This window comes from Anas platyrhynchos, chromosome 29, assembly GCF_047663525.1.
Source record: "Anas platyrhynchos isolate ZD024472 breed Pekin duck chromosome 29, IASCAAS_PekinDuck_T2T, whole genome shotgun sequence".
NCBI classification, from domain to species: Eukaryota; Metazoa; Chordata; class Aves; order Anseriformes; family Anatidae; genus Anas; species Anas platyrhynchos.
In genome coordinates this window covers 8,135,673-8,149,972 of record NC_092615.1, presented here as the reverse complement: position 1 = coordinate 8,149,972, position 14,300 = coordinate 8,135,673, and the positions used below count along the sequence as shown (strand labels likewise).

The 14,300-nt window shown below is 41.6% G+C and overlaps 1 long non-coding RNA gene across 1 annotated transcript; it reads right to left on the bottom strand.

The window, feature by feature from the left end:
• Positions 1 to 3,263: 3,263 nt before the first annotated feature.
• Positions 3,264 to 4,625, bottom strand: LOC139999733 (uncharacterized). Its single transcript, XR_011805238.1, has 2 exons — positions 4,518 to 4,625; positions 3,264 to 4,247 (listed from the first exon to the last, which is right to left on the bottom strand). It is a non-coding gene; the product is annotated as an uncharacterized lncRNA (long non-coding RNA).
• Positions 4,626 to 14,300: the final 9,675 nt, after the last annotated feature.

Here is a 14,300-nt window from a genome sequence, read left to right as displayed (position 1 = left end):
ACTGCCTTGCCTGAATTTGAACCCCTTTGGAACCAAATCTACAGATTATCTCTGTAAATCCAAAACAGCACTTATTCACCATGTGAACAACAAATGCCTGGGATGGTTAACAGCACTTAGGTGCAAAAAAGAGCCCCCGCAGGAGCAGGCCCCGGGCCGCAGCTGCAGCCATGGAGAGGAGCCCACGGGGAGCAGGGGCAGAGAGGGACCTTGGAGGAGGGAACTGTATCCTCTTTTTTCATCGGTGCTGAGATTGAGGATCAGGATTTCGTGGTAGGAATTTGTTTAGATGAACCAATTTACCTCCATATGGGTTTTGTATGTTTGTTTCACCTTGTCTTGCAGGACCATCTTGGCTGGGTCTGCAGTGTTGTGCAAAAGTGAAGTTTTTCACAATAAAGAGCAGCTTTTTTTGGGGGGGAAAAGGCTGAGGTGGCCTTCATCAGAGTCTTGTGACCTGAAAATGCAGAAAATGGGTGCATGGCTGGCTGGATGGGTGGGTGGGAGTTGGGAATTCAGCCTTGGGATCAGAACTGGGACGTTGTTGGGATAGGAAATGATCAGTGGGATGGGAAGTGATGATGGGGATAGGAACTCATTGGGATGGGAAAAATGGGTTTTATTTTTATTGCATTCAATCCACTTTCTTGACTGTGTTGTACAGTATGGCGTTGTTTTATTACTATAAAATTATGATGATTATTATTTAATCTTATTAATTAAACAATTTTTATACGTTATTATATTATAAATTATAAATATTAATATTTATTATATTGTTTTTATTCCTTTTCTACCCTATTAAACTCTCTTTATCCCAGTGCACTGCTTTGGACTTTAGTTTTCCTTCCGAGTCGTTGTGGATTCACTCCGGATGGGGGGACATTAGTGAACGCCTGTGTGCTTCAGATCCAAGGTCACCTTTGCCCTCAACTCAAGATACATGTTTGCATCTATTGTCGTGAAACAATGTTAACAACATCAACAAAAAAGTTCCCTACTTGCTAGCAGCATCCCTACGTTTGCTGGGGTCTGCTCTGTGCATTTTGAAGACCGTTCCGTGCTATTCAGCCCCTTCAGGAGGAAATGGATGGTTCTAGGAAAATGCGTCTTGACCTGATGCAAAGCTGTGACTCAGCACCCTGCAGCCCCCGCAACCCCTGGCATTTTACCTGCAGCCCCTCCAACAACTCTGATGTTCCCTGCATCGACTTCAACCACTGCGCTGGGACCTGAGGCCCCTCAAACCCGTGTCACTCGCCCTGCAGCCCCTCCAGCCCCTGGCATGTTCCCTGCAGCACCTCGAGCCCCTGGCATGTTCCCTGCAGCCACTCCAAGCCTGGCACAGGCCCTACAGCTGGCTGCGGGGACTATCCAGAAATCTGCTCCAGAAATACAGTGATGGCAAGGAGCCCTCCACTTCATGCTTCCTTTTTTTTCTAGCTGGAAGCATTCAGAGTTGTCAACGGAATTGGTTTGGAGGAGTAGGAAAGACAGAATTGCTGGGTTTCTGCTTTCTCCCAGAAACTATCAGACCACAACATGACAGTTGTCTTTCTTTTACGTAATTTTACACCTGGATCTTTCTCACTTTTATGAGTGTGGGGTATTCCTTCTTTCTCCCTTTACCTTCCTCCCTCCCTCCCTCCCTCCCTCCCTCCCTCCCTCCCTCCCTCCCTCCCTCCCTCCCTCCCTCCCTCCCTCCCTCCCTCCCTCCCTCCCTCCCTCCCTCCCTCCCTCCCTCCCTCCCTCCCTCCCTCCCTCCCTCCCTCCCTCCCTCCCTCCCTCCCTTCCTTCCTTCCTTCCTTCCTTCCTTCCTTCCTTCCTTCCTTCCTTCCTTCCTTCCTTCCTTCCTTCCTTCCTTCCCTCCTTTCGTTCTGTCTGTCTGTCTGTCTGTCTCTCTTTCTCTCTTTCTGTCCAGCACTGATTTTATGGCTACGTGTGCATATCCACAGTGTACAGTTTTCTCCGTTCCGTTTCTTCCCTGAGTCTTGCCCCTCTTCCCTGCAACTGAACAGCATTGCCTTGATCAAGGAAGTGGCAACATGCGGCTTACACAGTAAACTGCTGAAATTACAGCTATAACCATGGAGCACAGCTGCCGATCAACACAAGACCACCAATCGCTCACATTTCTAAACTGCTCGTCACAATTCTTCCGTATGTAGGCTGTGATGCTGCTCATTTCTTAAGCACCCATCCATTTCTTCTCTTCCCAGACCCTCAAGGTGTCCTGGTCAAACCACCTCCCTTCCTCTTGCCCCATCTGGCTCTCCCACCTTCCTTTTCCCTCAAGGCTCAACTTTTTTTTTTTTTTTTCCAGCATAGGAGCTCCATAGAAGCTGCTGCTGCCCACCTCCGAGTTGACTAGGGCTGAACTACTGAAAAAGAAAAGAAAATCTATAAATAAGAGTGAGAGATGGTGAATACCCAACCATCTCTTAAAAGCAGGATTTTAAGAGAATAAGTAATTGATAAATGGAGTTAAGATCGGAGGGAAAAAAATCCACTGTTGCAATCAATAGAGTTAAGAAGTTTTTCAAGTACATTAGGAACAAAAATTAGAGTAATGACACAGATCTGATACGGGATGGGTATTGCTTCAGTGAGAAATGATGGAAAAAAACACAACACAACACATGTGTATGTGTTGTTGGGTATTTGTAAAAAAACAAACAAACAAAAAAACAGGTTAAAGAAAACTGCATGCTCAATTAGATGATTTTTTTGTTGTCATTGGTAGGGAATTGTGTGCTTTACAACACAATATGTGTTATATATATATATTATATATGTTTTATATATGTTTTAATAAAATAAGGAAATGATATTTTTTTTCTACGTTTGTGGTTTCCAAACTGTAGTTAATAAACATTAAACAAGATGCAATAGGATCTCGTTAACTCTTTTGTTTGAAAAAACAGTGGCCCTGATCGAGAGGTGCAAGTGAGAGGAGACAATATTCAGTATTTCTCTATGTTGTCATTTATTGGTGAAGACGAAAGTCTGCAGTTCATGTTCATTACACTAGCATGACAACATGACCACAAGGGGGACTGTCTGGTAGTGAAAAGGAACTTCAGCATGGATTAAAAATCTTTGCCTTTCTTTATTCTGAACTGTTTTTCTTATGGCTGCTAGAGAGAGATTCTCTGCCTTAGAAATAAAACTGCCCAGGCTGTTCTGATAAACCTGTAGGGTTAAGGCACTTCTACCAAAACAGATTTCAAAAGGCAAGAAGTCAAAAAGCAACAATTCAGTAATCTGTGTACGCTTCTATATTAAGTTTTAAGATCACCTGGTTTATATTTAGTTCACACAAATTAACCAAACATAGCAGCATACAACCTAAGAAAAGCTTAAGAAATTTATTAGATGCACAGATAAAGTGCTGTAACAGAGAAACTTGTGTAAATCTATTCTAAAATAAATAAGGTACAGTTAAACCACCTTTGACTCGTTTTAACTCGGAAAGAAATAACCTAAGTTTTAATCATTTGAATTTTAAGGTCAAGGTGAAATATACCATAACTATAACAGTGCTTGTGATCTGTATCAACTATTTGAGGCTCCTGTTCCTCTTGAGGTCTCCCAGAAACAGGAAGGCTATTGCAAAATGTATCCATTAGACATAGTTCCTTTTACAGAAACATTTTTGTAATAAAGTCTGGTTGCTCAAATACATGTTAAAATATTTAACAAGGAAACAATTTTCTCCTGATCCAGTCAATCTTTTAAACAAGACAATGTATTTTTCCTATGACGCAGCCCACAGGAGGGAACAGAAGTAAACATCCTCCTGAACTGAAGACTGTTTTGCTTGAAGAACTAAACTATTGCATTATTATATGAGAGCAAGAAATATCCATTTGGGTTATCCCTTTCTCCAAACATGGTGCCCAGTGATACATGTATTTTTGCCTTAATCTCAAAGGCCCGTTTGTCTCCAGCTAAGGTACGTTAAAAAGAGATTCCCTTTAAGCATCTTATCACAAGATCTCTTACTGCCTTTCCATCCGGGGAAGCTTGTGTGTTAAACTGCCCTTGGAGTTTTGGATGCTACTAGATTTCTGTGCTCTGTTATCCGTAATTTCAGGCACTTCGGGGCTAACATGGCTGTTTAAGTCAATGCAATAATATTACCAATATATTCAACACTCAGAAGAGTCACCACAGTTTCCTTCACACACTCAGGATTTCAAATTCTTCTTCCAATTCAAATAGCTTTTCAGTAGATTCAATGAGTTCTGTAAAAAAAGATAAAGAAAAAAATGCTTCTAAAGACATGCCTGATTTTGTTCACTTAAAAAAAAAACTTTGAAAGACGCATTCCAGAAAAGTACTTTGTAAGAGTGAAAAAAAAAATCTGTGCTAGCAATTGTAGGGCTTGTTTGGATACATGCCTGCTATATATTGCATGACACTCACAAAGGATAGTTATTCTACCTGTGATTATTCTTTTATTTGCTAACGAGGAACATAACATTGCACAATTAGGCTTTTAATCGGTGCCTTACCTGCTCCTGTGGTTGTCACTTCTGGTTTTGTTGGAGGTATGAAAGGAGGCCAGTGTGGCGGGTGCTTCTGGACCAGCTCAAACACCCGTAGACTCTGCTGCTTTAGAATCTCCTGAGGACAGAATGCTTTCATTTTAAAAGCTGGCTCGGGGGACGCTTCAAACACAAAACGTGTCTACTTAATTGAAAGTGTTTTTTAATTACGCATGTCCATCAGGAAAAAAAAGTCTTTATACAGACATACTGTGAAATCCAAGCACCATGGTCTCTGTAATACATCCCTAGTTAGAACACATCTGGAAGACAGATCTCTTGAACTGTACTACAAATTATCAGTCTTATCATCTTTTGATATCAGCTTTGATATCTGCAAACCTGTAATTTTGTTTACAGGTAGCAAGCACACTAGGAATGTACAATATTTTCTGCTTTTTAAAAGAAAGTTGCTTGCATAGAACTCTCCTCAAGTTTTCTGTTGATCAATAGCACAAAAGACAGATCTATCAGCTCCTCCAAAGGGGGAAAAAAAAAAAAAAACGCATCAGATTTTGAAGGACAGGTTTTGGTCAGGAAAAAAGGTGTTCCTGAAGCCAAACGCTATTCCTCTTCAAAGAGAAGTTACCTTCTGTCCTGTATTTCAGTTATTTACAAACTGTTTTCCTTAGATGATTTTTTTTTTTTAAATAAATGCCCTTAGAGGTTGATGGTACTTTACATTCAGACGTCTGGTGCTTAGCTTAACAGCTGCATGCAGAAACATCCTCAAGTCTGTTTCCTGTGGCAGCCAGCACCTTCTGTTCTCCCTAGATCAGCAGGAGCTAGAGGCCTGCAGCACTTACAGAATCAGATCTTTAAGATAGCAGGGACTAACAGTCATAATTAGAACACGCAATCTATTATGTCAAACAATAAAAAAGGATCAGGAAGCAAATCATTGATACATCACTACAATATGGCAGTTAAACCTTAGTCATTTAGTGAGAATTAGAAGTTAAAAGCAAGTGTCACCCAGTAACACCTTCAAGTGTGGATGTTTACACCCATTTTCCAACTGGCAGGGTTTGTGGCTGGTAAAGTGCTGAACAATTTCCAATTAGCAATTCAGTAGTATTGCCTTACCCTGATGCTTTAATGCATTCTTCTCCATGGCTCATACAATTTGTATACAAAGGAAAATGCAAAGGAAAATTTTACAAAAAACAGACAATAAAAACCAGACTTTATAAAGAACAAATCGAGATGCTAAGTTCCCACTCTTACCTTTTGTACAAGACTACACCGGTTATCAAAATCACATTCTTCTTTGCAAAAGAAGCCCTTAGGGGAAAAAACAAACACACAGAGTTTTACCTTTGCAGATGGTAGGTATGTGGTACCAGCAGGTAAGGCGGTTTGACCTCTGATACAGTAATGCCCTGTATGATCAGTAGATATAAGACTCCAAATATGTGGCAGCTCTAGGGAGAGAACCCACGGGGAGAACAAGGCCCTGCAAACCCCTAACGAAATAGTCAAGCAAAAAATACCAGCAGCTCCTGTGTGCTCCTCCATGGAGCGCCACCCAGTTCCTACAGTCCAGGTATCAGCAGAAGCTGAAAACTTGTAGATGATGGACCACCTAAGGAACATTTCCATTCTGGTATCTATACTGAAAATATTTGCTCTTCATTATGATTTTGTCTGTCTCGTTGTATCATGCCACATTTTGCACAGTTACGTAGTTAAGTATTAAAACAAAACAAAAAAACTTTCTAAAAAGCAGCAGTATTAAAAAACAGGTATATGAATGAATGACAGATACCGGTATCTTTACAGATTGTTTAAAGCTTTAGAAACACATCCCACTGGTGACAACTGCCAATCACCCAATCACAGGATACTGGCATGGGATCAGATCCAATTTTTTCAAATACCACAGTACCCCCATGACATTTTGGGTGAATTACAAATAATACATTTGTATTTGTAATTTGGGGTGAAATACAATAATTCCACTTAAACATTTTCAACTTATGATATAAAGTAAGTTTAAGTAACTTGTCTAGAGGTGACCAAACATAAAGTAGTGATAGAATAAAACACATAAACCTGTTTCAGTTCCTTGCTCTGACCATTATAATGCCTCTTGAAAGAAGTAAAAGCTGCTCAGTAAAGAAAACAAAGCGAGCTCCCTACAGTACAGACAGCTCCCCACTTGCCCTAAGATTCTCCATGTAGTTATGTACAAACTACTATGTGTTGATCACAGAAGACAGCTTTGTGATCTTGGTTCTGTTCAAGGAGATGCATTGCTGCCCTTACCAATGTAGAGAGACATTACTTTGAGATAAAGTACATGCATTCAAGATTTCCTGACACTTACTAAAGCTACTGAAGGGTCCAAATTCATGATCTTCATTCTATGTGGGGCTTCCTGGCAGTGGAAACTCTCATCGTCAACCGTGCCATTTTCTTCTGAATCTACAAAGCTTTGAGTGGTGTGAGGGTCCAGATAGATCAGCTCATTGCCTGGATGGGTAAAAGCCGTATGTTAAAAATAAGCAAGTGACATTAATAAGCACTTGGTCCAGAACTGTAAAATAGAAATTAGATTGCCATTGCAGTCAGTATAATCTAGACTTTCCAGCTAGGGATTCTTTAAGAGAATCGGAAGGTTTAGACACAGCGATTCCCACAGGGTATTTAGTATAACTTCTTATTGTCACCTATTACTGTAATTTTTTGGTTGGTTATGTTCTATCTTTGTCACATACTTTTATTTTTCCATGTGAGATCCAGTACTTTTTTTTTTTTTTTTTAAATCTCAAGTGTTGTAAACACTAACATTTGACAGATTAAAAGGTACAGGATGTTCACAGATGCAATCTGTAATCCCATTAGGCATTCATTCAGAAATTGGAACAAAAAAGCCTAACTAAAACAGGTTAGGTTTTACAAAAGGACAAAATAGGGTTGCAAAATTTTGGCCCAAAGTGGGGTGAAATCTGAAGGAATGCATTTTAAATTAATTAGAGCAATACTTAATAACAGAAGGTATGCAAAAGGTGAAAAAGATACTGCTATCAGAAACAGTTTTGAAATACAAGAAAATAAAAGTGACATTTGACCAATACACTTGTCAAATGCTATCAGCTATTCTCAGTATGTTGCTCTTGTTGATGTCATCACTTATTTTTACACCTAGCTTTGCTGTTAACTTTCTGCTCCTGTTAAGGATCATCTCATACTGTTTCTAAACTCTTTTAGATATGCTTCTTCATTTATTTTATTCTATTCTCATCTTTCTTTACTTCTAGAGGTTCACGCTTAGACCCCTTACTATTTCCCCTTCAAAAAATGTTCTCTTTTGATCATCTGCACATTTGGAATAAGTTTCTTTTTTCCTTACCTAAAAATCCTATGAAATAAAAGGCATTATTTGGTTTCCCTCCTAATGCTCCCAAAGACTGTGGCATCTTAAAGCATTCCTAGGAGTTCAAAAGGAATAAAGGAAATTGTCATTCATTTCTTTACTGACATCACAGATACCCAAACTTATTTGACAGTAACGAGCAATGAATTGAAAGAAAACCTTACTTTAAATGCATCAATATATACGGGATTTATGTGATTTATCCCTAGTCGTAGAGGTATAATAAGCAAGAGGGCTTTCCAGCCTGTGCAGAGTCCTCCTGCCTTCTTGCTTCGGCCAAGAGCACTTCTGTGCAAATGTGCACTGCTGTGGGACGCGCTGCTGCTCTGAGGAGGGGACCAGCACATTTTTTCTGCGGGAATAAAACTAGAAATCAGTCAACGCACAGAGGAACACAAAGCAGATCTTCCTCTCAGTAGTGAATTAAGCTAGTTTGCCAGGGATCTTTATAGGGCACCCAAGACAAAACGAGCCGGGCATGGCAATTACAGCTATTTAGTAGAAGTAATTCTAGCAGACAGTATGTGCTGGCACGTCCAAGTGAGACGTTAGATCAATGATTGGGGGATGACAATTTAGACTGCAGTGACATGTCCTATTAATGTTATTAATAGTGTCAAGCTTTGCCTATAAAACGCCAGAGAAATGAAATGGCAGCAATGATGACAGTAGAAATTCTTCAAGGAGCTCTTCACATCCAGTGATGTGAGCACGAAGTTGGCATCAGGGATCAAAAAAACACAACTGAGTTTGTATGTCCTTCTTCCCTCTTCTTACCCTTGCAAGACAAACCCATGGCCCCCCAAGTATTTGTTCATGTTTAGATACATGCTGGCAAATGGAGTCAAATCAGAAACTGTTACCAGAAAACTGATGAGGTGTCACTTACTGATGTCGTCAATGACCACCGTATTGCCCATAGATACATAAACTGCTAATGAATTCCATTCATCAAATAAAGCAAGCTTCCTAGAAAACATTAAGGTACTAATTAATATAAACTAGTTGGATCAAAAGGGTAGCTTTACACTCAGAACCATTTATTTATTTTTTTTTTCTTAAGAAAAAACATCCTTTCTGCATTTTTTAAAGTCTCCATGTAAGAAAAAGAAAACTTTAAACATTAAATGTTTAATATCTTTAGAAAAATAGGTACTGAGTGGTACCAGGAAAAACATATGCGCTGCACCATGTGCAAACTGTTTTGTCTTACTGCTAAGTGCAGTGACAGTAACAGTTCAACTACATCAAGTTTATTACTTTTTATTGCACTCGACAGTCTCTGCACTGGGTTCTTGCCCAATTGTGTCTTTTCTCATCTGGAAAAGAAAAAAATTCCTATGCCAGTTTTGCAGATTACTTTTTGCTTAAGAAATTCCACTGAATTCAGTGGAATTACTTCTGCCTGAGCCTGCGTGCACAGCAGAAATGGGGCGTTAAAAGCTAAATCAGCTAAGGGTTTGGGGCACCAAAACTTCAGTGGGAGACAGCAGCACACAGTTTTATGTCCACTTCTGCAAAATCCAAACCTTTGGGGAAGGGAGCTACACTCTTAAGCTGCACTGGCAGAATTAGCTGTTTCAAATAAGCCAGAAAGAAATGGGGGTGAGCGTTTCACCATGAAAAACTTGGCCATGAAAGATCTGGAGTCCAGGGCATGCTTCAGCTCCCCTCCCTCTTCAGATCATGTGCCTGTTCCAGGGTGTCAAAGACTTGCTGCTGAGCTCGCAGGACCTGTAGCCTAGCCCCTGCCTGAGGTAAGACACCTCCACGTACCCCTGGAGAACTGAGCAGCCTCAGTTCCTTTCAGTGTGGCTCCCAGACTATGAGGAGCTGCCCATCTTTATCCAGTAGCCTTGCTGGCAGAACTGCTGCTCAGAAAGGGAGGAATTGCAGCTCAGTTCCCTCCTCAGCCGAGATGGCTTCTCTCTGATGTTTCACACCACCACTCCGACCTACACGGTGGCACTCTCGACCTGCCAGAGCTGTGCCACTGTGCAGAAAGGAATATACATCTGTGGTGTGACTGGTGAGGGCATGCAGACGGCATAGCAGGAGACTTTCCTGCAGTTTCTTCTCCTCAGGCTCTTCCTTTATTAAAATTTAGAGGTCACCCATTCCCAACTCAGTACCTGCACACCGAGCTGTGGCATGACATTCCATGCTGCACTTGTAAATAGATGGCAAGTACATTCCTGACTGTGGGACAGGGGGAGATGCAGCCTTCAAAACTCTGCCTGGGCCTTCTCTTGGCTGCCCCAGGGGAGTACGTTCTGAATGAGACTGGTATGATCTCACTTACTTTAGTACTTGAGCAACTGTATTTGGTCCAAACCATTCTCCAATTGACTTCCCCTCTCCAACACCCACCTGTGCTGTTTTCATAGTGAAAAAAAGACACACGTACACAAAATCAAAGAAAAATGAGACCATAAAGAATGTGGGAACAATATACAGTAAATACTGTCACTGTCAAACATTCTAGAGTAACTGCAATCTGTATTTAGCAATAACAATTATTTTCTCAATCTATGCTCTTTTCAAAACTTAGGGAGTGCCAGTTTCTTTAATAAACAAAAGGCTTCTAAACTACAATGAGAATTACAAGTTAACAAATGTTAGTGCCCTTTATTACAAATTACAGCAATAAGCTACAAGACTGTCTATTCTAACATTACTGACTCTGGTACCCAAGGCTTACAGAGTTTATCAAGAGCTAGATTCTAGTACATGGCTTTATTTAGGTCTCAGGGAATGTTTCTGTACTACTAGTCTTTGCGCCCATCTGCATACCTTTTTATTTTTATATAAGCATACACATTGTCTTCACATCCACTTTTTAAAATTATGAATTAACATACTGCAAATTAGTGATTCAACACAGTAGAAATTTCAGTGGAAAAAACCTGAAAGTTTATGTTTGTTCTTACCCATCTGGTGGATTGAATAACAGCAAGCCTTCCTGTCGAGAAAGCATCGTAGGATTCTGTGATATTCTTCTGGTTGTTTTTTGTGTTTTTCCCATTGCCAATCTGAAAGGAAAAATTGATATAGAATAAAAAATGGTGACGTTTTCATTACACTGATCAAATGTCTAGACAGCAGAAAGCTTTATAATGAGATGTTAAAAGACATTTCAATTCATCTCGAATATTTACATTTTGTGTAGAGCTCCTAGAATTCCAAGCTTGTTATTTATCATCAAGCTGCCCTTTATCATCATAGGCTAGATTGTAAAAACAGGGAAAATAAAACAAAAACATCAACTGCAAACATATTCTGACGGATCATGCTGCGTGTTGATAGCCATTCCAGTATCTCTGAGCTTCCAAGATTATTTAAAAGTACAGGCTGTGTTTAGACCTTGTTGGATTTCTAAGCACCCATTAAATAACAACATAAGATCCATACAGAAAGTCCAAACACTCCACTGGCAGCATCCTGGGATGTGACATGCATGCTTAAGAGCTTGCACCAGGGGGGTTTGGACCTCGTGCTGCTGACAAGTGAGTAGTGAAGAGAAGGGTAAGAGCACTGTCCCACGGTGGCAGGTTTTCCCTTGGCCTCAACTTGGGTGTTACACTAAAAGGTTTATAAAATAATGGCGACAGGATTCCCCATTTGTTCTCCTTCTATGCCTATTTCTCTGCTTCAGGCTGGGATGATTTCACCCAGCTGAATATGAATTGATTCATTAGGAACTGTTACCAGGGCATCAAAGAAAGTCTCACTAATAAATTCAGGGTTTGTGCTTTTAATGGAGTACTTACGAAGAAGCGTCTGCAGACAATACCGAAGTTCCCTCAGGACCAGCACTCACCTCTCCCTAAGTGTCTGCAGATCAGTGCTTGGGCCAGCATCATCTGCCCGCATCGCAGCATACATCCCCAGCCAGCGTCCGACGAAGGACCCGTGCCTCCTGTTAGGAAAGTTCAGCACAATCAGTGCAGGCTTTCAACTGGGTGCAGCACCACAGAGGACATTTCAGAGTGCTAGAAAACAGATAGGGCTGCTGAAGCCTCCATGAACTGTCCTACAGATAAAAGGCACACAGCAAGACTTTGGTTCCATGCTGTTGGTCTAATTCTAATCTCTGCATTGCACAAATAAACAAAATTCATTTATTCCTTGTGGAGCTGACTTACTCTTTTCATTCTTCAAGCAGCATTCACAAACCATTTACTGCATGCTATACAACATGATCACCTGTTTACATACAGACATAAATAAACACTGATTTTAATAATCTTCATGTTTGCATAAACAGTTAAAATGATGCTCAAAATGCGCTGATACTCTAGAAATATTTTCCCAGCCTACGATGCCATCACTTATCTTGCTATTTAATTTAGAACAATGCAGCAAATCTGCAGTATACTCACCAATAGGCAAAAACTTTCTTCTATACGTAAACCACGTTAAACCACAGTAAACCACGCGTGAACACACCTTGGCTTATTGTCTGACTTTGGCTTATGGTGCGTCTGTTGCTGTGTCCAGCACAGTGCAGCCCCTAAATTGCTACCAAAACCTTGCCACAAACCTCAATCCCCCTGTTAAAAGAGACCCTCTTGTTTGTTGCCCTTCTTTCGACACTCTCTAACAGGTTTATGTCTTTTTCTTATACTGTGGAGCCCAAAACTGCACTCAGTACTCAGTACATGGAATACCAACAGAGACCGCCTGGCATTTTCTCTTCTCTGCAGAAGCTCTGTTGCTAACACTGTCCAGAAATCACCACTGTCACAGACAGTAGTAGCATTCCCTCCTCCCACAGTTTGTTCTTCCCCCCAAGACTTAGACACCACCCAGAAAAAGAAGAATAATAATACTAATAAAATAATAAAATAAAATAAAATAAAATAAAATAAAATAAAATAAAATAAAATAAATAAAATAAAATAAAATAAAATAAAATAAAATAAAATAAAATAAAATAAAATAAAATAAAATAAAATAAAATAAAATAGTCAAAAGCCATCAGGAAGGCAGTGGTGCAGACTGTGGAGAGCCTGGGTTCAAATCCTTCTTCTGTGAGGCTCTGAACCTATATCCCACCACAATCTCTCTGCTAATGTATGGCAGGGAAAGGAGGAAGAAAGAACATACCTCCTGCACTTTCCATTTATTGTTGACTGACAATTCTGTAGAGTTATAAAGCCTCAATCAGTGAGATACAGGGTTCTTCTCACATTGTCTCACTGTGCCCTAAGCGGAACAGCTCTCATTTAATAGATGCTTCACCACAAAATCATGAGTCATCTGCAGTTTTGAACTTTTCTGGGATCAAGTCCCTTCAGATGGTTGAGGAATCTGCTCCAGCACCTATGTAAACTGGTGCTCTACTAAGCTAGTGAGTGAACAAGAGAGAAATCCTCTGCTAGATGACTTGACAAATTGGGTCTGAAAATAGTGTTGAGGCAGAATAGCCCACGATTTTTGCCTTGGGTGCACAGAGGGATTGGGTGTTGTAGACTTCTTTTATTCTTCATTAAGATAAACATTTTCAAAAATGTGCTTGTTCAACCTTGCTCCCACTGTGTGCATGGGAGGGAGATAACTGAAAGTGGGGAGCGTTGCTTGGATCCTGCAAGTGGCTGAGGTCCAGTGGGGTTGGAGGCTTTCTTCCTCCTTTTGGAAATGCAAAGCAACCCTGCACCTCCCCTGCACTTGCAGAAGGATCGTGACAGCCCAAAGCACAGCGGCTTTGTAATTGCTGCATACACTTCGATCGGATTTACGTGGCAAGGGTTTGGTAGCAGGGGCCTGCAGGGATGGCGTCTGTGAGAACAATCCAGACAACAGCCAGCTCCAGATAGCTCCAAAAGGGCCCCGGCGCTTGCCAGAGCTGAGCCAATAAGCGATGTTGTTTGCACCTCTGGGAGAGCAGATGTAAGCAGGGGGAAATACTGCTGCACAACAGAAGCTGGAAGAGCAAGGAGTGAGAAGCAGCCCTGCAGCCCCCAAGGTGAGTGCAGCAGGAGGCAGGAGGTGCTCCAGGCTCACAGCAGCAGTTCCCCTGCGGGCTGTGCAGGGAGAGGCCCCTGGTGGAGCAGGCTGTCCCCCTGCACCCATGGGTCCCACATGGAGCAGATCTCCACGCTGCTGCCCCCCTGTGGGTGGAGGAGCCCCCGGTGGAGCAGGTGGCTGTGGCCTGGAGGAGGCTGCGGCCTGTGGAGAGCCCCCGCAGGAGCAGGCCCCGGGCCGCAGCTGCAGCCATGGAGAGGAGCCCCCGCAGGAGCAGGGGGGCTGGGGGGAGCTGCCGCCCAGCCGTGGGGGACCCGTGCTGGAGCAGTTTGCTCCTGGGGGATGGATGGATGGATGGAGCCCGTGGGACGGAGCCGTGTGGGAGCAGTGCTTGAGGAGCTGCT